Here is a 23,131-nt window from a genome sequence, read left to right as displayed (position 1 = left end):
GTTTGAAATTGACGCAGCTCAATCTGCATAGTTTGTCACGTAAAGCCCTGCTGTGTAGATGCCCCCTTAGAGATTCACCCACATGGAACTCATTTGTAGATTTGGGGGTGTAGTTTTTGACATGGAGCGTGGTGTCTCTTTGCATGTAGCCTTTCCAAGGTACGAATGGTCTTTTATCCATTGTCGAGCAATAAAGTCAACCTGGTTTTGTGCAAAAAGTGCTTTTTACATTAAATATATATTAGAAATCTTGTTGCAGGCTTGGAGTGCAAAATAAAATAAAACCATTATGTTAAAATTGCAAGTCAATATTTTGGGGGCATGTAATCTGCTTCCCCCTCATCCCATAATCTACTGCTGCCTTCAGACTGGTGCAATTGTTGCACAAGAACACTCCTGTTGTGAAATGTGCACCTTGAACAGTTCTGCTGTGAAGCCCGCTCAGATTAGTCGGGGTGCTCAGTTTCCAGGAAAAGAGCCACAAAACACCTGTCCCAATTAGTCTTCCTGCATGGGTCCCAGCCGATTTTGCTGAATGTCTGATATTTGTGAGCTGCCATTGTTTGCAAAACCAGTCACTAGGCACTGAATAGAATGCTTGGCATCTGCATGAAACAAAGTGGAAGTGTTGCCTTGCAGTTCTGAGATCAGGAGCTGCCGTTGGTTGCTTTATTCTGAATTACTTACTCTATGAATCTCCCTTCCTTCCTCCCTCTCTGAATGTTAGACACTGAATCAAATATGATTGGTGGAGGTGAATGAAAGATCAGATCCCAACTTTTATCTCTGTGCATGAATGAGAGGATTGCCCTAGATATATTGCACGTCAGTAGGGTAATTTGGCAAACTCTTATGTTCTACACATGACAGCAATGTGTCAGGATAGAACAAAGGTTTTGGCCAGAGGTGGGAGAATAATTGCGTAGGATGGCTTTTATTGTTGTTCAAAGGGTAAACTGAAAAATAAACAAACAAAATCACTCCAGCTTGACTCATCATGAGGTTTTTTTTTTTCTGAATCGAAAAACCGAAAATATTTCCTTTTGGGTTAAACAAAACATTTTGTGTAGTTCTTGGTGGTTCTACCTCTTTTAGTTAGACTTTAGCTAATTTTCTGAACAGACAGTCAAAATGCTTTCGTTTGAAAGTATCGAAACAAAATGCTTACTTTTTTGGAATGTTTCCCATTTTGGGAGCCAAAACTGTTTCGCTGAGTTTGCAAACTGTTTTAGTTGACCTCAAACGGCATTTAAAAAAAAAATTGCTAGAGGAGAAAAAAGTCACCCAGCTCACTCTCTCTTCATTTTCTGTTTTAAGAACAATTGATATAAATACTCTGTGGAAGTTGTCTCTTGCTGACCCGCTAGCTGTGATGTACAGGCAGTCCCCGGGTTACGTACAAGATAGGGACTGTAGGTTTGTTCTTAAGTTGAATCTGTATGTAAGTCAGAACTGGCGTCCAGATTCAGCCGCTGCTGAAACTGACCGCCAGTTCTGACTTACATACAGATTCAACTTAAGAACCCCAAGCGTCCCCAAGTCAGCTGCTGCTGAAACTGATCAGCGGCTGATTCCAGGAAGCCTGGGGCAGAGCAACTCTGCCTGGGGCTTCCTGTAGTCAGCGCTGGTCAGTTTCAGCAGCACCTGACTTGGGGACGCCTGGGGCAGAGCAGCTGGGGTGCTGCTGGGTTGCTCCAGTAGCACCGCTCCTCGGCGCTACTGGACCAACCCAGCAGCACCCCAGCTGCTCTGCCTCAGGCGTCCTGATTCAGCCGCTGCTGAAACTGACCAGCAGCAGCTGAATCAGGACGCCTGGGGCAGAGCAGCTGGGGTGCTGCCGGGTTGATCCAGTAGTGCCCAGAGTAGCGCTGCAGGACCAACCAGCAGCGCCCCAGTTGCTCTGCCCCAGGGTCCACAACAAAAACCTGGTCTGCTGGGGCAAAGCCTCAGAAGCGCGGGAACCCGCCACGGCTGTGGCTTCGCTCCCGGTGCCCCTGGTCTGCTGGAGACGGTCTCCAGCAGACCAGGGGCACCGGGAGCAGCTTTTCTCGCCCCGGAGGTCGAGGTGGCGGATCGCTGCCTGCGAGCTCCGGGGCGAGAAAGCCCTGTTCGTAAGTGCGGATCCGACATAAGTCGGATCCGCGTAAGTCGGGGACTGCCTGTATTTCTGTAAGTGTAACCTTTTGGATTTTTTTTTTAATGCGTTTTACAGGTGGAATTTTTCAAAAGCTTTCAGTGTGGCTCCAACTAGGCTTTCATAAAGCCAATGGTAATGCTCCCAGCCACTCCAAAGAGAGCAAAGTTAGGGCAAAACTGAGGAGCTTTGAAAATTCCACTCGAGATAGGCATGTGGAATTTTTAGCAAGATGTTAACACTAATATTCTCTAGTGGTGGAGGCATCTTCATACAAGTTTCTTTTAAAACACTTCTGCAGTTATCATCCTTTATTCATGTTTGAAAAATCTGTAAATGTTGTGAGAAGTGGTGCATTTCATTGAAATGCTCAATGAAAAACTTCATTAAAATAAATCAAAATTTTCCTATTTTTGACCAACCGGTGGTGCTTACAGAACCTAACTAGGGATGTTAAATATTGGTTAATTGAACAGTTGAGTAGCCTCATGAAATGTTATCGGTTAGTCGACTATTCTATAGTCCCCGGGGGTGGAGCTGGCCGCCTGCGGACCGACTGCCTGTCACCCTGTGCTGCTGCTTCTCAGAAGGTGGCAGCCATCCCAGTCTGGGGGGAGTCTGAGCTCCTGAACGCAGCATGAGCTAAGACTGAGCCGGGCTGTCTGCCCTTCCAGCTCCTAATACACTTTAAATGCAGAGCCGCAGCAGGGGTAGATCCTGAACCCGTCAGAAGCTAGGACTGAGCCAGGCTGCTAAGAAATGTACAGTAATTCCTCATTTAACACTATCGTTGTGTTTCAGAAAATGATCGTGTTAAGTGAAAACGTGTTATGCGGGGTCAGTTTTCCCATTGAAAATAATGGAAAAGGTGGGGGTTGCGTTTCAAGTGGTGGTGTCTGTTGGGACCGGGACAGAAGGTTGGGGGATAAAGGGGTCTGGGTTACATCAGGGAGGGGAGGTGTTTGGCTCAGGGGAAGGGAAGGGGAAGAGAGGGGAGGGGAGGGGGATTGGGTTGGGAGTATGCCCCTGTGATGGGTCTGCCGGGACCCGCACTGTGTCCGACGAGGGAAGGGTCACTGGGGAATGGCGCAGCGAGCAGCAAACCCTCCGCCGCTTTGCAGGGAAGCGGGGGAAGCCCTGTGCAGCTGCTGGCAATGGGCCGGCTGGGGAAATCGTGTTATTCCGAGGACGGCCGTGTAATTCAAAAAACATTCCCTAAAAAAAAATCGTGCTATTGCAAAAACATGTTAAGTAGGCACGTGTTAAATGAGGAATTACTGTACTGGCAGGGAGAGAGAGAGAGAGAGGAATGTGTGTAGTCTATAGCATTAACCTATAAGCTTTTGCTTATTGGTTAATCGGTTAATCAACTAAACTATTACATCCCTAATCCTAACTAGTATTATGCTCCAGGTGCATGAAAGCTTACTGACGAAAGAGAATAGGCACAGGAGGAGAAAAGTGAAGTGTCTTGCCTAAGATCACCCAGGAAATGTGTGTCTTAGTTGGGAACCCAGACCTCTCGCATGCTGTTACCTGAACTCGCAGACTGAGAGACCAGAAGTGAGTGATCATCTGATCGATGGCCCTCCTGCATGTCACAACCCACAAAACTTCACCCGCCCACTGCCGCAATAGGCCCTTAATTCAGACTCTCACTGAATTACTGACATCTTCAGATCTTGGCTTAAAGACTTCAAATTACAGAGAATCCACCATTGACACTAGTTCAAACCAGTGAGTTACCCAAGCCCCATGCTATAGAACAGGGGTAGAGAACGTACGGCCTGGGGAGCAATCCGTCCCCCGAGGCTCGGCGCTCCCTTCCCCAGCACTGGGGAGCCAGCGCTTGTACCTCTCCCCTCTGTGGGGCTGGAGCGCCAGCACTGACTCCCTGCTGCGAGGGGCAGAGCCTCGAGTCTTGCAGGCCGGAGTCAGGTAAGCCATGGCCAGATCCGGCCCACAGGCTGGCACATCAAAGTGCTGCCTGGACGATTTTTCCCCCTCTGCTCTGATTGGTCATAATCGAGGCCAATAGGAACAGCAAGGTGAGGTGCCTAGGACTGGCGGGGGAAATGGAGCCATGTGCGTTCCTAGGGAGTGGTGCCAGGTAGGTGCTCCTCCACTGCCCAAACCACCTGTTCCCTCTTCTACGCCCCCTCCCACCCAAACCCTGCACCCCAAGCCTGCTTCCCTGCAGCTCTCTTCCACACACGGAACCCCTCATTTTTGGCCCTACCCCCAGGCCCTGGTGTGCAAGGGGAATTGGGGAATGTGTCTTTCTACTTCTCACTTGGGGGCCATGTCACTTTTGTGCAACCTCCCCCGACTGATCTTTCTGGGGGTCCGTGGCCCCTAACCCAAAAAGGTTCCTTCCCAACCCGATATAGTGATGAATTAGAACCCTGAGCACGCGGACAAGACTCACCAGCCAGAAACGAAAGAAGAACTTTTACTTTTCCCTCTAGAAAATCCTGGCTCCTGCTAGATGTGTATCTTCCTACAGATGCTTCGTTTTTCAGTTAAGATTCCGTTTGGGGCAGCGCTGCACTTCTTGCTGTTCTCTAACGTCAACCTTTCTTACAGAAGTCCATTCCCCGAAGCTTGAATTTTTGGATTACAAATGCTGGGGACGTTAATGCTGATGGCATAATTACATTTCCCAGTGGGGTTTTCCATTCTTTCTGCTGACATTCCTCACCTAGCTGGCACGGCATTGGATTTCTTCGGATGGTAAATGAGGCCTACGATGACAAGGAAGTATATTAACGCAAGGAAGATTTTCAGCTTTGTCTTCACTGCCAAGCTTTAACTCAGCAGTATGGTCACGGCACCAGCACTAGCGGGGGAGCTCTCCCAGCTCCCTAGGTGAACCACGTCCCCGAGCGGAGTAGCTAAGGCGCTGGGAGCCCGGTTTACAGTGGCGCTTTACAGTGCTGTAACATGCAGTGCGTGGGGCGGGAGTGTTTTTTCACACCCCTCAGCGAGAAAGTTACGGCGCAGCGGCAGCGTAGAATAGACAAGCCCTTAGACCAGTGCTTCCCAAACTTTTTGGCATATCACCCCCCTTTTTGATTTTTGACACCCCCCCCCCCCCCCCCAAATAGCAGCAAAACTTGTTGAGCAAAGAAAAAAGGAACTGAACAGGGCAGCAAAACTTGATGGGGGGAGGCTGGGTCGCCTCGCGGCCCCCCTGGAATTTCTTTATGCCCCCCAGTTTGGGACCCATGCCTTAGACTGACTAGCTTCATTGGAACAGGCTGGGTTTCAATGTAATAAAGCACTTGTTGAATGCACCACATTGTGCATAGAAAGGCTGGGTGGCCTGTGATTAAGTCAAGTATCAGAGGGGTAGCTGTGTTAGTCTGAATCTGCAAAAGCGGCGAGGAGTCCTGTGGCATCTTATAGACTAACTGAAGCCCCCCCCATAGGTACGTGCTCGGAGCCGGTGCCCCCTCCAAGCACCCCCCCCAGCGCCGTGCGCCCGGGGCCGGCGCGCCCCACCCCAAGCGCCGCACGCCCGAGGCCGGCCCCCTCCCCCCCCAGGTGCTGCGTGCCCAGGGCTGGCACCCTCCCCCCCCCGAGTGCCGCGCGCCCGGGGCCTGAGCCCCCCCCCCCAAGCGCCGCGCGCCCGGGGCCTGAGCCCCCCCCCCCAAGCGCCGCGCGCCCGGGGCCTGAGCCCCCCCCCCAAGTGCCGCGCGCCCGGGGCCTGAGCCCCCCCCAAAGCGCCGTGTGCCCAGAGCGCAGGCGGCCAATCAACGGTGCTCCCGGGGCTGGCGCTCACTGTGCGCCATGCTCCCGGGGCCGGCTCCGGCACCGTACATGCGCCACGTGCCTGGGGCCAAGCCAGCCCCGAGCACTTGGCGGGCGCATACAAATGCCCCCCGCGGGCTCCATGGCACCCGCGGGCACTGTGTTGGGGACCACTGCAATAGAACATCCTGGTAGATGTCTATCCAACCTGCTCTTAAATAGCTCCACAGATGGAGATTCCACAACGCCCCCTACGCAATTAATTCCTGTGTTTAACTACCCTGACAGTTAGGAAATGTTTCCTAATGTCCTACCTAAACCTCCCTTGCTGCCATTGAAGCCCATTGCCTCTTGTCCTATCCTCAGAGGTCAAGGAGATAGGGAGATAATAGTATAGTCGATTAATTGATTAACCAATAAGCAAAAGCTTATAGGTTAATGCTATAGACTACATGCGGTTTTCCTCCTTTCCCGTACCAGTTAATTTTTTAGCAGGCTGTCCAGCAGCATGGCTCAGTCCTGGCTCACGCCAGGCCTGGGACCTACCCCCGCTATGGCTCTACATTTAAAGTGTATTAGGAGCCAGGTGTGCAGGCAGTCCAGCTCACTTCCAGCTCACGCCAGGTCCAGGAGCACAGATCTCACCTGGACAGGGGCTGCTGGCACCCTGCGCTGCTGCCTCTTCATCGGAGGCAGCAGTGCAGAGTGATAGGCAGCCGGTCTGCAAGAAGAGCTGGTTTTTAAACTGTCTTCCCTCGTGGACCAGCTCCCGCCTGGCACCCTGCATTGCTGCCTCTGATACAGTGGCAGGGGCCTCCTCGGGAGTGAGGCCGGAGTGCAGTGGCTGGCGGCCCCGCCTCCAGGGCCTATAGAATAGTCGACTAACCGATACGAATTCATGAGGTTACTCGACTATTCAATTAACCGATATTTGACATCTCTACAAGGAGAACAATTTTTCCTCCCTCTTCCTTGTAACACCCTTTTAGGTACTTGAAAACTGTTATCATGTCCCCCTTCAGTCTTCTCTTTTCCAGACTAACCCAACCCAGTTCTTTCAGTCTTCCCTCATATGTCATGTTTTCTAGACCTTGAATCATTCTGGTGGCTCTTCTCTGGGCCGTCTCCAGTTTGTCCACATCTTTCCTGAAATTTGTCTCATCTATTTAGAATTCAGGTACTTGTGTTTGTACAGCACCTTGCACAATGGGATCCTGATCCTAGCTGAGACCATGCTAATACTACCAGTGCACACATGTTCACTAAAAGCAATGCAGAAAGCTTTCAGTGACTGCTGCTTTGCAAACTTTGGCAAGCACGTATCTGAGTGTGCAGTTCCTGCAGCTTTGTCTATACTACAAACACTTCCTCATGGGTGTTGGGATTTATTTATTGGGGGTAAATTTCCCTAGTGCAAACAGCTGAGGTATCTGAAAAAGGTGGGTGTGAAGCATACTAAGAAAGCTTTAACGAGGCAACAATGTCAGCTTGATAGAATATTCTTTTTTTTTTTTTTAAAAAAAAGCCAGGTTCTTGCAGGAAGCATTTTTAATTAGTAAGTTAATTCCAGATTCTTGTGCCCTCCCCCTGTCCCTTTCATCTTAATTATATTTGCTAACGTGTTTAATGGCTTTCCCTTCAGAAAGGAACAATTTATTCAAAAGGTCATAAACAGATTCAAGCATTAATTACTAGGCGAGTAGCTTTGGGTTACGCTGGGGAAGTTGATTCTGTTGGGAATGCTAAATCTTTTACAGTTAAATTTACCCATGGATAAAATGACTGTGTGCAGCAAAAAAAAAAAAAAAAAAACACCCACCTCAGCATGAAAACTCCAGAAAAGGTCACCACATTTGTAATGCGAGAGTTTGGCAGCAAATAATGAAGACAAGATTCTTATTTCTGGTTGCATTTAATGCCCCTCCTCCCCCTTTTTTTTAATATTGATCAACTGGTGCGTTTGAATCAGGGAAATGCTGCCGGCTCATCAGTGGCTGGAGGAAAGGAAGTGTCCAAGTCTGATTTGCTAACCTGCCATGTGAATAGCACCTGCCCTAAATGAAAGGCCTTGATTTTTTCACAATGGGGGCTTCACATGGCTGAGCAAATTAGTGCTAGCGGATGGTTAGGGGAAGGCATACAATGGGAAGTGATTGGGATAAAAGGTGGAGCAATCTTGCATGTTGCTAATGCAGCCAGTTACTCAATGGTTTGTTGTATATTAGTTGTAATGGTTTTTGTAACCTCCAAATTTGAAGAGACTGCAACATCTGTTCCAGCAGGTGATAAAATGGCACTTAGGAGAAATTGATGTGAGGCATTTGGGGGAGGGGGAGAAGGAGGAAGCAGGAACCCTTTACAGAAAAAAGAAGTCTAAATGTGTTTGTGGAAGGTGGGTGCTTAACAAATGTTTTTTGTAAACACTGGTGTTTCTTGGCAATATGAGCAAAGTCAGCTCCGTCTTATCACAGGAGTGACACTAGAACAGTGTTTCTCAATCAGTGGTGTGAGTACCCTTAGGGGTACTAGAGATAAGTCTGGGGGATACATTAACACAGCTGAATTTTGGAGAAAACTGAATTTTTAAGTTTTACAGTCCTTTATTGTTTTTGTACTTTTTACACCCAAAAATTTCATCACCCGCCCGGCTTATAATGATTACGTTGTTTAAACAAATGTGTTGCAATGGTAGAAAAAAAATGTGTGCTTGAAAACTGTAAGTACTGGGGGTACTTGTGTGTGTGTGTGTGTGTGTGTGTGTGTGTGTGTGTGTATCTTTTTTTTTAAAGGGGTACTTTATAAAAAAAGGTTGAGAAATACTGCACTAGAATATCGGCTCTGCCTTAGCCAAAGGTTTTAGTTCTTGAATGCTCTGTGTTTTGGTGTTGCCCATCACCAAAGACACCTGCACAGGGGAATCATTTTGTCCATATTTGGTTCTTTCAATATCCTTGGGTATGTCTACACTGCCGTTATTTCGAATTAACTTTAATAGCATCTATACCTGCAAACCGCTATTTTGAAATTAATTTGAAATAGCGGAGCGCTTAATTTGAATTCGGCAAACCTCATTCTACGAGGAGTAACGCCAAATTCGAAATAGCTATTTTGAATTAAGTGCTGTGTAAACACTTAATTCGAAATAGGGGGCCTCCAGCCCTTCCCAGTGAGCCCTGGTGGCCACTCTGGGAACAACCAGGAAAACTTACTCTCCTCTCCCCCAGCCCCGGAGCCATTAAAGGGGTAGACCCTGGCCACAGCGCCTGTGCCAGCTCCAAGCCTGCTAGTCCAGAGCCAGCAGTGTCCACTGGGGCCCCTGACCCAGTGGCCCCAAAACATGAGCCAGCAAGCCCCAGGAGCAGTCTGCCAGCTCCCATGAGCCTTACAGGGGCTGGAGAAGGTGGGCGCCTTCCTGGTCCAGGGCAGAGATTATAGACCTTATTCAGGTTTGGGGGGGATGCCCCCAAGGTCCATGATGTCCGCACTAGATGGAGGAATGCGGCCGTCTAGGGCAGGATAGCTGCCAGCCTGACTACCAAAGGCCACATGTGAACCCAGGAGCAGGTTTGCATGAAAATCAAGTTGGTCCAGCGAGACCCCCGACGCTGGGCCCTGAGCTTCCCCTCCCCGTTCTTCCCCTTGCTTCCCCCTTCCAGCTCCCTCCTCCCAGGTTTCCCCCTCCCCTCTCCCACTCTCTCTCTTCCCCTCTCCCACCTCCTTTTCCCAGTCTCCCCAGAGGTTCATCGCCCCTCTCCTCCCCCAGTTTTGTTCAATAAACCTAGTTTCTATTTTTGAACATACGTGTCTTTTGTTTGACATCTTAGGGTATGTCTACACTATCCCGCTAGTTCGAACTAGCGGGGTAATGTATGCATACCGCACTTGCAAATGAAGCCCGGGATTTGAATTTCCCGGGCTTCATTTGCATAAGCAGGGAGCCGCCATTTTTAAATCCCCGCTGGTTCGAACCCCGTGCAGCGCGGCTACACGGGGCTCGAACTAGGTAGTTCGGACTAGGCTTCCTAGGTGTACCGGTAGTTCGGAATAGGAAGCCTAGTCCGAACTACCTAGTTCGAGCCCCGTGTAGCCGCGCTGCACGGGGTTCGAACCAGCGGGGATTTAAAAATGGCGGCTCCCCGCTTATGCAAATGAAGCCCGGGAAATTCAAATCCCGGGCTTCATTTGCAAGTGCGGTATGCCTACATTACCCTCCTAGTTCGAACTAGGAGGGTAGTGTAGACATACCCAGGAAGTGGGGCTAGGGAGGGGTAAGTGGAAGGACATGAGGGAGGAATGGGGCACAAGCCCCTGGTGGGGAGGACCGGGGTGGCTCTGAGGGCTCCTTGGGGTGGACGCTCTCTTGCAGGGACTCCTGGATCCCGACAACCCCCCATTAGACCCCCAGATGGCAGCCTGCAGCAAGTGCAGCCAGGCTGATGGCAACGACACCACGAGACGCACTGGCGTGTCCAGGGGCAGCTCTGGCTTCATGTGGCCGAGTGCTGTGGTGTCCCGAGTGCGGGCACTCAGGGCACTTCAAAACAGGACTGCTTTGCTGTCCCTCATCGAGGTAAACAAGGAAGCGGGGAACCCTGAGAACTGTCTGTCCAGGGTGGGGGTAGGATCCTTTTAAGCACAGAGCTCAGTTAGCCTCAGGCAGCAGCCCCACACACTAAGTCCTAACCTGATGCCCTGCCGGCACTGGTTCTGGCCAGCCTTAACTTTAGTTCAGGGTCCACTCGGTGTGGATGCGCTATTTCGAAATAGGTTTTTGTGTGTAGATGCATTAATTCGAATTAACTATTTCAAATTAAGTTAATGCGAATTAATGCTATAGCGTAGATGTATTCCTCCCAAGCAACTGAAAAAGAACACGTTGGGTGGGCTGAGCATAGGATGGTAAATGTTCAAAGGTGAGCTGGAGACCTTGGCTTTTAGAAAGCAGGTTGCCTAGTGATTTCCAGAAGTCGGGGTGCTTGTGGGGCACCTCAGGGTGGGCACCCAACATCTCTTCTCCCTTCTGAAAACGGCGGTCCTGTTGTCTAGGATGTCTCCTGCCAGCAGCACAAGTGGTCTTTCCCTGCGCGTTGCCTCACGAGCGCATCTAGCTTGATGTGTGCCGTGTAGTGGCATACAGAAGAGACTTGACGTCTAGGTGAATTAGTCAAACCATGGTTAAGCGCTCCCTGGCTTGTGACCAGCCAGATGGTCATTCCCCTCCTCCTCCTCCTCATCCTTTCACCCGTTTTGAGCAATTTAAGGCCTGTTAAAAATGTCAGGGGGGCAGCCCTGTCAGTGAAAAGCAGAGGTTAGAACAAAGAGAAGCCCCACTTACAGCTGGGGAGGGGGGTCTCAGAAAGAGGAGGGTGAGGGAGGATTATGGAAGGGAGAGGGATTTTTACCGCAATAATTAAAGGCAATTGCAGAATGGAGCATGGTGGGCTGTAGAGCCTAGAGATGTAAAAACAGCCCAGAAGAGTTAACTGATCTGTTTAACTGGTTAACCACCTGCAACGGGGGCTGCTCCAGCCCCAGCTCACTGCAGCTGCTGGGGGCTGCTCCTTTCCCACTGTGGGTGGTGGGGGCTGCTCTGGGCATGCTGCCTGCCCCAGCCCTGCCAGCTGGGCCGTCGTTTAAACTGGCTCCCCTTGCGGACCAGCTTCTGCCTGGCACCTCACGCTGCTGCTTCTGTATCAGAGGCAGCAACACGGGGTGGCAGGGGCTCCTCAGGAATGAGGCCAGAGCACACTGGCTACCAGCCTTGCCCCCGTGGACCATAGAATAGTCGACTAACCAATCAGAATTCATGAAGTTACTCGACTATTCAATTAACCGATATTTAACATTCCAACCTCACACCCCTGGGCTGAGCTAATTCTGATGCTCGGACCTCGGTGCTGATCAATGTTCCCTCTAATTTTTTCCATCCATGTGCGGAATCAATTTTTTATGTGCCCTGAAGCATGAGCAGATGTGCACCACCAGTACAAACATATGCTCTGGGCTGTGGGCACACTGCTAATCATCTGGGTGGCACCTGAATTTCTCCTGAGTGGCCGCCCAAGTGCACAGCTTACAGGGAACACTGGTGCAGGGTAGATGGGGCGGAGGTTGGGGGGAGGGGCACTGGGTGATGGTAACGTGTTCCATGAAGTCAGATCTGCAGAAGAGTTGAGCTGATGCGTGTAAGTGGATGTCCCTTTTAGCCCTCTACCTTTCAGTAAGCAAACATTTGCAACCCCCCTTTGAAGCAGCCTTGTTAGATCTCGCAGACAGTCTCTGAGAGGTGGGGGGCTTTGCTGGGAACCGAGCAGAGCTGGCAAAATGTCCTGTCTGACCTAAGAATAAAAGCTGACTTTATGGAATCCATAAAATTGGCTTGTTTCGTCAGGGTTACTCCGGGGTACATGGACTGGAGCATGTTTTGCTTTTGGCTCTCGTCCTGTTTTGACCCGGGACACGCAATGAATCGGCTTGTCTAATGACGTCTACGAGGATCTTAATTGGCAGCCATCGCAGCGAGCTCTTAGAAACGTGCTGCAGGATGTAGAATGTCGTTGTGTGTTCGAGACCTGACTGTAAAACGAGGCAGTGCTCAAGTGGGGGGAACTTGAACGGCCTCTGTCCCACTTCTTTGCTTGCCCAAAGAATTGCCTTAGATATGGAAGCCCTGTGGCCCTGAGACAGGATATATGTAGCGTTACCAGTGGCAACGAGGAACTTTGTACTTTGAATGGTACAGTTTAGGGATGTTACGTTTCAGTTAATCAGTAGGAATTTCCATGGACGACTCGACTAGTCGATAAGGGGGATGCTCCCTATTCCGCTGCGCCTCTCCCTTGGAAATGTACAGGAACCGCACACCAAATATACAGACAGCCAACACAGGATAAGAGATGCTCCCAAGGTAGGCTGGTGGGGTGGGTTCTGGAATGGCCTAGCGGGTAGGGGAGCGCAAAGTGGTCTGTTCAAGAGCCATCCCACCCTGCCCACAGAGGCACAGGTTCCCCTCTGTGCTTCTTCCTTTGAAATGTACAAGAGCCACAGGTGGCTCTTGTACACTTCAAAGGGAGAGGAGCAGCTGCCGGGACCAGCGCAAGTGGGACTCTGAATCCCCACTGCCCTCTGTCTCCCCTGTCCCGCACAGAGACAGTGCTGGGGGGAACCAGCTTTTAAGCCGGCTCACCCCAGCACCAGCTCATGCTCCTCCCACCTTTGCTGCCTCTCTCTGAGGTGGGGGCGGGGAAGCGACTAGTCGCGTTCCTACTCATTTGCTTATCCGGTCGTTGACTAGTCACTTACACCCCTAGTACAGTTGGCTCCAGTGGCAGCCCGTCAATATAGGCGACCTAGGTGGTCGCCTAGGGCGCCAAGAAAAATGGCCATTGAGGGCTTTGGAGGCGGGGGCGCCGATCGCTCATTTCACCTAGGGCGCCAGTTGCCAGCAGCTCATCTAGGGCTGCTCTTGGTTGGCTCTTCCGTTAGGTCCTTTCTGAAAGTATGTTACGCATGACCATGCAAAACCCAGGAATATCACTGGACAATCTGACCATTGCATTGGCCGTTGTTAGTGTTGTTTTCTGATTCTTTCTCTCTTTTTGAACAGTTTGGTTTAAAAGAGTTGAGTCGGGATCTGGATTGTGATGACTCATTGTGTCACCTACGACAAATAGCTTTCCCTTTTCCGTCCCAGGCTCCTTGTTTGTAAAATGGCCATAAAAATGTGTTGCCAACCCTGGTAATTTTCATCATGAATTTTATGGTGGTTGGGTATTTTTTTGTTCTTTAAGCCCTCGCCCCTGGAGTCCTGTGATCATGTGAGAATCTTGTTTTTTATTTTAAAAAGTAAGTTTCTTGTCCTTGCGCTGGTGGGGAAAAAAATTGCAAAAATATGACCTGAGTGCTCCCTTGAAGGCTCAGAAACCTGAGAGGCCAAATAAAAAGACTCCCGAAAAAACTTTTTAAAAATACTGAGGGTTAGCAATACCACTTACCTTTTTGTAAAGCCCTTTGAGATCTATAGATGAAAGCATGATAGAAGTGTGTAGTGTAGTTTTATCTTTGTGCTCTACAACTCATGGATGAACCTTCTGGAATTACTTTTGCCTGAGAGGGAATGGACTTTGAGGGGCGGGACAGATCTTTGGTATAAATTGAAGTCAGTTCATAGCTTCTGAAGATCTGGCCTTTCATTTGCTTGTGCCAGTATACTTTGCTAGCAAGAAAGGAGGAAAGTTTTTCTCTTATGTATAGCCCCAGTGCTCTGGCTTTGTTTCCAAGAATCAATTATTTACCTATTTTCCACACCAACATGCTGTAACATCACTTGAGTTTAAGGAGAAACCTTTCTCTTTGCAAGGAGGTGGCATACCTATTTTAATTCCCAAAGCTTTTACTTTTGTAGATGTGGCTTCCAATTTCTGCAGTGCTGTTGTGATTTAACCTACGTCCAAGAAAAGAAAAATACAAACTTTGAGGGAGAAAAATGTGTATCCGGAAACACCAGCTTCAGATGGGCTGAAAAGAGGAGATTACTTCAGCCTTATATCTGATTCCATTATATAGGTTGGAAAATCTCCTGTGTTGAGGGGCACAAGCCTCATCTCTTAATAACAGTGTTACAGTGTGAAGAGCCAACACAATAAAGGCATGGAGACTGGAGGTATTACTGCAGGTAAGCCTGCTATTCATCAACAGGAGAACCATTGTTCGTGTGAGCTTGGTATCTTTTATGGCAAGAGTCTCATAGGCGGTCTTATGACAGGCTAAAGTAAGCAAGCACCAGGTATCTTTGTGAAAAGTGGTATTTAACCTGTCTTTGGAAGGGATTTAAAAAAAAAAGGCTCTGTCACAAACAACTTAATTGCCCAGAATTTTCTTTGTTGCATTGGTGAATAAGCTCTGACATGTGGTTGAGAATAGAAGATATGCAAAACTCTTTCCAGTCCACTTGCTTGGCTAACTCTTTGACCCCAGAAACAATAAATGATAGCTAGCGCTAAGAATCTTTGGCAGAAAAACCTTGACAGTTTCTTTAAAGTTCTTTTTCAGGACATTTTCGGTAGGTTAGAAGGTGAAGGTGTATTTTGTAAGTATCTAACTATTTATATAGGGTGAAATTCCACCATACTGTGTCCAGGCAGTGTCAATGCAAGTGTTGTGTACTGCTTGAGTTCAATTGAAACTTTTAAAGTGGTTCACAGCTCTTGAAATTTTATTATGTCTTGTGATTTTGGGGTATGAATCTACAGCTCACAAGCATATTAAAGGCTCTGTCGTTCTGGAGCGGATGGAAGCTGGTGTGACAATTTCCCCCTTCTCCAACCACATGCTATCTATATAGACAGGCCCTTGGACACTAGTGTCTGATTGTCAGATACCAGGGACCTGCTTTTCCACACTGAATTCAGTGGAACCTGCAGCTGTGTGCCCCCTCGGACTCCTGGGTCCTAGAAATAAAAAATTGACTACCCAAAATTAGAGGCCTTTTGAAAATCTGTCTCTTCTATTTCCAATATTTGAAATATTTAAAAGTTCTCCAAAGAAAGTTGTTGATGATTCTGCCGTCATTCAAGTAAAAGGAGGCAGTATTTTACTGTAGCATCCGATACGAAGAACATAAAATCTTTCCCCCTTCTTCCTTAGTTTAATCCTGAAATGTGCTACGCTAACAGATTGGGTACCCGCTCGGAGCTCTCAAAATCCCATTGCTGAAGTCCCCACATCCTTTCCCCTTCCTTTTGACTTCCTGCCTCTAGGGTGTTGAAGCAACAGAGCATAAATCTATAATTTATTTTTGTAGCTGCTTTCCTGTTACATGACGCCTGTTGGTTCTCATGATCAAAGAAGGCAGATTCTCCATGGATGCGAAATCATTGACACATTTGAATAGGTCTTCAGAGGAGGCAGCCCAGCATGTTTACCTACTCTTGTGATGCGCATGGTATGAAATACTCGGAGAATGCTTTATTGCATTATGAATTTGGTACATTTACATTTAACCCAGCTTTACCGGCACCATATTCTAAGGTGGAATGCAGATGGGGGAGAGGCAGAGTGTTACCAACTATTTATGGCATGCAGTACATATGTGACTCTTGCTGTCTGTCATTCGCCTTTTGTTCTTTTGTTCTGGCTGTAAGCAGAAGATGCATGTAACCACAAGACTGCCCTTCCTTGTGAGTAGGGTTGCCAGATGGTTGAAACAAAAATACCGAACACCCGTCCGCCCCTCCCAAAAAAAAAAAACCACAGGGGAAAAATTCTGTTGAAGGGGAAAAAACCCGGGGGGGGGGGGGGGGGCGGGAGACCAAAGTTGGTGAGCAAAAAATAGGACTCCAAGGACTTATTAAGCCAAAAAAGTTTTTAAAAATGAAACAGCATTAAAACAGCATGTCCCCTTTAAGTTCAGGGATAGGAACAGGGGAGAAGTTGAGCACTAAGATCCAGGGGAAGCATTTCTTCCCCTAGGTCTTTTGGCCTGCAGACATTTTGTGCTAGCAGCCTTGTGGAACCAGGTAAGCATGGGGGCTGTGGTCGGGGGACTGGGGGCTTTGGGGGGGGCCTGGGGCAGGAGGGAGGCCGGGCGCTGAGTGTTTGTAGGGTTGCCAGGTGCCCGGCATTTTTGCCTCCTGGCTGGGGAAAAATTCAGAAAATACCAGACATCTCAGGTGTCCGGTATTCTCTGAATTTTTTTACTGGACAGGAGCCGAAACTACCAGACTATCCGGGTGAATACTGGACCCCTGGCAGCCCACTGGGCTGGAACTCTGGTGTGTGTGGGAGGGGTCCGTTCACAGATGTCTTGTGTGACCTTGAGCAAACCTCTCTCTCTGAATTCGTAACCTGGGGATAATCGCACTTCTTTCTCTCACTCTTCTTGGCCGATCTCCTCTAGCTTCTGAGTTCTTTTGGGGCTGGGACTCTGACAGTGTGAAAGGACAGTTCCCTAGGACAGTGAGGGGCACCTCGGACAGAGCATCTGGATTCTACTGTGACATGGATAATTCTCTTAACTATACAACAGCAAGACTCTTCATTAGCAAGTCTGGTGCAGCAGGGCAGTAATGTCAATGCTAGTGATTTCTGGATGGACTTTTAATCTTTTCAGAGGATTTTCCTCTTGCATGTATGCAAACCAGGCCTCCAGTGTATGAGTAGAACCTCATAAGAAGGGCCATATTGAGTCCGATCCAATGTCCATCTAGCCCAGTATTCAGTTTTCCAGCAGTGGCTGATACCAGGTGACCAAGAGGGAATAAACAGAACAGGTGAGCATCAAGAGATCCTTCACCTGTTGCCTGTTCCCAATTTCTGACAAGAGGCTACGGACACCGTTCCTGCCCATCCTGGCTGATAGCCATTGATGAACCTATCCTCGATGAATTGATCTAGTTCTTCTTTTGAACCCTGTTAAACTCCTGGTCTTCACAATGTCCTCTGGCGAGGAGTTCCATAGGTTGACTGTATTGTGTGAAGAAATACTTCCTTTTGTTTGTTTTAAATCTGCTACCTATTAATTTCATTTGGTGAGTCCTAGTTCTTGTGTTAAGGGAGCAAGTAAATTACTTTTCCTTATTTACTTTCTCCTAACCACTCATGATTTTGTAGACGTCTGTCATATCTTCCCGTTAGATAAGAGGAGATAAAGCTGAAAAGCCCCAGTTTTGTTAATCTTTCCTCATATGGCAGCTGTCCCAAACCCCTAATAATTTTTGTTGCCCTTTCCTGAACCTTTTCCAATGCCAAGATATCTTTTTTAGATGAGGAGACAACATCTGTGTGCAGTATTCAAGATGTGGGTGTACCATGGATTTATATAGATATTTTCTGTCTCATTAGCTATCCCCTTTTTAAATAATTCCTAATATTCTGTTGGCTTTTTTGAGTGCTGCTGCCCATGGAGTGGATGTTGTCAGAGAACTATTTGAGGAGACCCTCATCTCCTCCGACACAGATTTTTGGAAAGAGTTAACGGAAGCAGCTGGGTCTGTCCAGTTATTTGTATTCCAGCCCTGCAGCGTGCAAGTCGAATGCAGTGTGGGGGATAGCAGCAAAGCTGTTTCTGGCTCATTCCTGTCTTTCGGTTTACCATATTCATTGTCCATTAGGCTGACTGTGTATTTCTTCTTTCTAACTTCTTTGCGGCTCCTTCTCTGGCTTTCAAATAGCCTCACGGCTGCACTTTAAGAACTGGCAATTGAATAAGCATCGAGTGGACTGTAGATAATGCATAGCTTGGGCTGTGGACAATTTCAGATGCTGTCTGCTGCCCGCCATCCTTAATATCTTGGCATTATCTTCATAACTCTCTTCATAATTCCTGTAGGACTTACTAGCCACTCCCCCGGGCCCATAGATTGCAAATTATTATGTGGCAAGGACATAAAGCAACCAAGAAAAGGATACCTCTCTGTATTACTTAGTCTGGGATGCTGCAGTGCCACATATGCTGATCCAGATTTTAAATTCTATAGCACTTCTATACAAGCAGAAGTAAGACCCTCAGACATTGTTTCTTAATTTGAAGTACTTTGAGGGCTCCTCCCAGGAGTGTACCATAGTTCTGGGGGCTGTACCATAGTTCTGGGGGCTGTACAAACACATAGGAACAGACACTCCCTGTCCTGAAGGATTTGTGGACAGTTGGAGGAAGGGTGGCATTAAGAATTATCCCATGCTACAGGTGGAGAACTGAGGCACAGAGAGTTTAAGTGACTTGTCCAGGGTCCAATGTGAGGTTGTGGGCAGAACCAGGAATTCAACACAGGTTTCCCCCATCCTGTTCTAGTGCTGTTAGCCACAAGTCCTTCTTGTCCTCCTGTCTTAACTTAACCAGATCACTTCAATCAAACCGTTCTTTGTGGAGAAAGTAGAATCATAGAACACTAGAGCTGGAAGGGACCTTGGTCACTGCAGGACCAAGCATCATCTAGAGCATCCCTGACAGGTGTCTGTCCAACCTGCTCTTAGATATCTCCAGTGATGGAGATTCCACAACCTCCCTAGGCAACTTATTCCAGTGCTTAACCACCCTGACAGTGAGGAAGATTTTCCTAAAGCACAACCTAAGCCTCTGCTGCTAAATTTAGTGGTATGTACGTGTGCCCCAGCTGTTAACTTAGAATTGGTTCCTGGACTTTCATGGTGCTGTGGCATATTGGATGGGAATATTAAGCCCTACCCTAAAAAGAATTCTCAATACTTAAGCCACCAAATTTGGTAGGCAGCTTCCTCTGACCCTAACTTAATGCAAGGTCAGGGTTTGGTTGTGCTGGGGACATAGGAAGTGGCAGGAATGGGGCTTTTCCCTTCCACATGGAAAGGGAGGGGCAGAGCGGGGATGTGATCCTGCAGAGTGAGCACTGGGGACAGACGCACCAGCATGAGACTCACCGGCTGGGGACGGGGCTTTGCATGTTGTTGGCCAGGCCATCTTCTTATGGGTAAGGTTCCTCCTCCTTGCAGCTGCAGGGTCTGGTTGTTTCTCTCCCCCCCCCCCCCCCCACTATGGGGCCTACTCACTCCCCCTCCCCCGCTGCTCCACACAGCTGCATGAATATTCCCTCCCCCCTTCTGTGAGGCTCCTATGGAGCTACTGATTTCCCCTAACCCCTATCACTTCACCTTGGGCCTGGGGATTTCCCTCCCACCATGCCTCCTCCCAGGACCTGGGGACTTCCACCTCCATGAAGTTCCTCATGGCGTCTAGGGATGCCCTCCTCTGCTCCTGGGTCTGGGGGTTCCCTCTTTCCTCCGCACAGCTCCTCATGGGATCAGGCCATCCCCTCCTTTCCCCGCTCTGTGCTCTTCCTCCTTTATTTCCCCACAAAACCCAACCAACCACTTCTTGAGTTACACACACGAGCAACGCCAGGGAAATCGGCTAGAATCAGTATAAAGCACTTTTATCTCAATATAATGGCATCCAGATGGGTGCAGGGAGGTTGTACTACTTTACCCCGGCGTATCGATGGGGGTGAGGGGAGAGGGAGCTGTCCCAGGGCCTAGAGATTTAGAGCCTTGGGCCCTTTAAATCACCACCAGAGCCCCGCGTAGCTCAGTCTGGGCAGTGCAGAGGGCGGGTGGGGGAAGGTAATCCTTCAGTCCCACCTCTACTGGGGGACGTGGAGCTGAGCTGTTCCCCCCACTTTGCTCAGGGCCAGGTAAAATCTGTCATATGGATATAATAATACAGTCGATTAACCGATAAGGTTTTGCTTATCAGTTAATCAGTTAATGCTATAGATTACATGCATTCTCTTCTTCCCCGTCCCCCTGCCCCCATTGCCAGCACATTTTTAGCAGGCTGGCCAGCAGCCCAGCACAAGTCCGTGAGCTCAGACCTTTTCCCCCTTCTTCCCCCAAGACAGGGGCTGCCCAGGGACAATAGAATAGTCGATTAACCGACAAGAATTCATGATGTTAGTCGACCATTCAATTAACTGATATTTAACATCCCTTGTTTGTCATCAGCTCTGACTTGAATTAGCTCTGTGTAATGCAGAGCACTGCTGTGGATATATACATTATGTGGAGGCTTCCAGGACGAATTCAGTCACTCACAGACATTCTGATAGATAGTCCAACCTCCTGCACGTTGCAGGCCACAGAACCTCACCTTCCCACTCTGCAGTAGGCCCATAACTTCTGGCTGCCTTACTGAGACTATCAAATCTGGATGTAAAGAGTTTCACGTTATAGAAAATCGGCCATATATTTAAACCAACAAATGAGCCGTGCCCCACATGGCCGTAGGAGGTAGACTTCTACTGGGGGAACTCTAAGATTGGCAGAGTTGCCAGATACTCACAAAAAAAATCCTGAACATGGCAGGAAAAAAAATTGAACAAAACAAAACAAAAAAATCGCTGGGCCTTTAAATAGCTCCTCGCTCCCCCCACCCCTGCTAGATGCGACAGGGAAAGAATGGCCCCACTGGCCTCCCGTCTGATAGAAACAGAAAATTTTCATTTTTTTTTTTAACTGGACAGTGGCCAGAAATAACAGACTGTCTGGGCAAAAACCGGACACCTGCAACCCTAGCCAGTCTGCGCTGTCGAAAAACTCCTTCCTGACCCCAAGAATGGTGATCAGTTAGCTCCTGAGCCAGTGGGTGAGACCTCATGATCATCAGGATCATCCTCCCACCTGCTGTCGTCTCCACAGCAGGGAACCCCTGGAAGCGTGCTGGAATGGTGGTGGGCTAATAGTATCAGAATGACTCTGCACCCCTAAAATGCTCAGTTACTTGATGGACCAGAGCAGTTCCTGTCCAGGGAGTGGAAAAGGGGGAATGCAAAAATAAGAATATACATCTTGAATTGCTGAATGGTGCTGTATCCAGTCCTGCTTTGTGGAATATGTACAAGGCTTATACCATGGGAATGAAATGTTTGTGTTTTTAAGGGCCCCTGTCAAAGCCGGTTTGGTTGAAATTACCCCTCCAGTCTCAGCTGTGCTTTTGGAAAGCAGCTGTAGGCACAAGTGAGATTGAATGTGGATTCCTGTCTGCTTGCTTGCTTGCTATTTCTGGGCCTTATCCTGAGTCCGCTGCAGCATTCACAGCTTTCTGTGATGCAGGCTCCTTCTGTGAGCAAGGGCAGGAGTGAAATGCACAAGAGCGTTGCTCCCCACAGAGCTTCTGCGCTCAGAAATCTTGTTGAATTTTGCTAGTCTGCCTGCTTTACACAGTGTCTCACAAAGGGGCATGTTAGCAGGTGTGAGCTGGTATCTCTGACACTGAGACCAGAATTTTTTGCCCGTATATTAACATGGGTTAGTGTAGGCTAGGGTTAAGGAAACTGAGCAGCCTAGAAGGGTTGTTCGGATCACCAAGGAGAGAAGCTGAAATTTAGAATAAAGTTGTCGGCTTCGTTTTGGAGAGTTCATGTATTAGAGGTTGTTGACTTTCCATCATCCACTTCCTGCTTGAAGCATGGAGTTGCCAAGAGCTTTGTCTTCACTCTCATGCAAAAGTGCCCAAGGTGATGCTTGTGGAAGGAAATGGAAACTCTTCCATTTTGATTTGGAAGCCAGTCTCTCCCCAGTAGGTTTTGCCTCCTCATAGAAGTGATTCTAACTGATTCTCTCCCCAAGGTCCGTGCGCTCCTTTGTGGCCTCAGGTTCAAAAGAAACCTTAGCTGGGATTTGAATGGGACCACAGGACGTCAATATTGTCTAGCAGCATTACCAGCACTTCCACTGGGTGCATAGAAGACATTTAGGAGTAAAGTAGAGCTAAATAATGGCACAGAACACTGAGAGCCAAGACTGGTGGCTGTAAATAAACTTTATGGGACCTATGAAAAGTAGACATCTAGCTACTAGGGCTGCCAGGTGTCCGGCATTGGCCCGGATGGAAGGCCTCTTGGGACATTCGTCCCTTGCCATGTCTAGCGGGGGCTGGAGAAATGTGGCGGGGGGGAGAGGAGGGGAAGCGTGGTGATTTAAAGGCTCGGTGACTTTCTTTTTTGTGTGCGTTTTTTTTTTTCCTCAACAACTTTGGTCCTTCCCCTCCTCCCTCCTCCCCTCCCCCTTTTTTTTTTGCTCAACCAATTTTTTTTCCTTGCCATGTTCGGTATTTTTTGTGAAAGTATCTGGCAGCCCTACCAGCTACCTAAAATCATGTCGGACCAGAGAGTGCTGGACTTGAGAGATTCAACCTGTACCAGAAGCAGTTTTGAAACAACTTGAAAATTTACCGCATATTGTTTGTGTGGTGTTGTTTTTTTCCTACTGTATTGCAAATAGCTACCACTTCTGTTTAAACTGTGAACTCGGCTCATCTTATCCATGATGACGATGAAAAATATAGGACCCAACTTATGTTAGTTCTGTTCCTGAAAATATGCATGCATACACAGTTAATTTTATGTCTATTAGGGTCCCTATTGAGGGCATGCACAAACTTAACAGTTGGTAGGACTGAACTAGCTGGCAGTGAAGCTCATCCTGCATAATTTGTGACATCATTTCTGTAGTGCTCGAACAATGTAGGCAGTTGTGTCTGTGGGATCAAGCAGGAGGAAATGTGAGCTAAGAGCAGCTTTATTAAACTACAGATCCCTTTCTTAAGAGCTGCGTTCTAGTTTTGATCCCATTTTGGTCTCAAATATTACACTTAGAAACTTTCTCTAAGGCAGAAGTTCCTGGAAAAGCATAAGTCTTGGCAGTATATTCCTCACCTGTTTGTTTTCAGTGATAGGCTTTATTATAACAATGGCTTAAATGCATTGGATGGGC

General features: G+C 48.3%; 1 protein-coding gene across 2 annotated transcripts in view; it reads left to right on the top strand.

The window, feature by feature from the left end:
• The window catches only part of VAV2 (vav guanine nucleotide exchange factor 2), a 409,172-nt gene that overhangs the window by 26,721 nt on the left and 359,320 nt on the right, over positions 1-23,131 (top strand). The gene's annotated exons all lie outside the window — the stretch shown is intronic.

This window comes from Pelodiscus sinensis, chromosome 22 (genome assembly GCF_049634645.1).
Source record: "Pelodiscus sinensis isolate JC-2024 chromosome 22, ASM4963464v1, whole genome shotgun sequence".
In the NCBI taxonomy this organism is placed as follows: Eukaryota; Metazoa; Chordata; order Testudines; family Trionychidae; genus Pelodiscus; species Pelodiscus sinensis.
The sequence above is the reverse complement of the archived record's forward strand: the minus strand, read 5'-3'. Positions and strand labels throughout refer to the sequence as shown.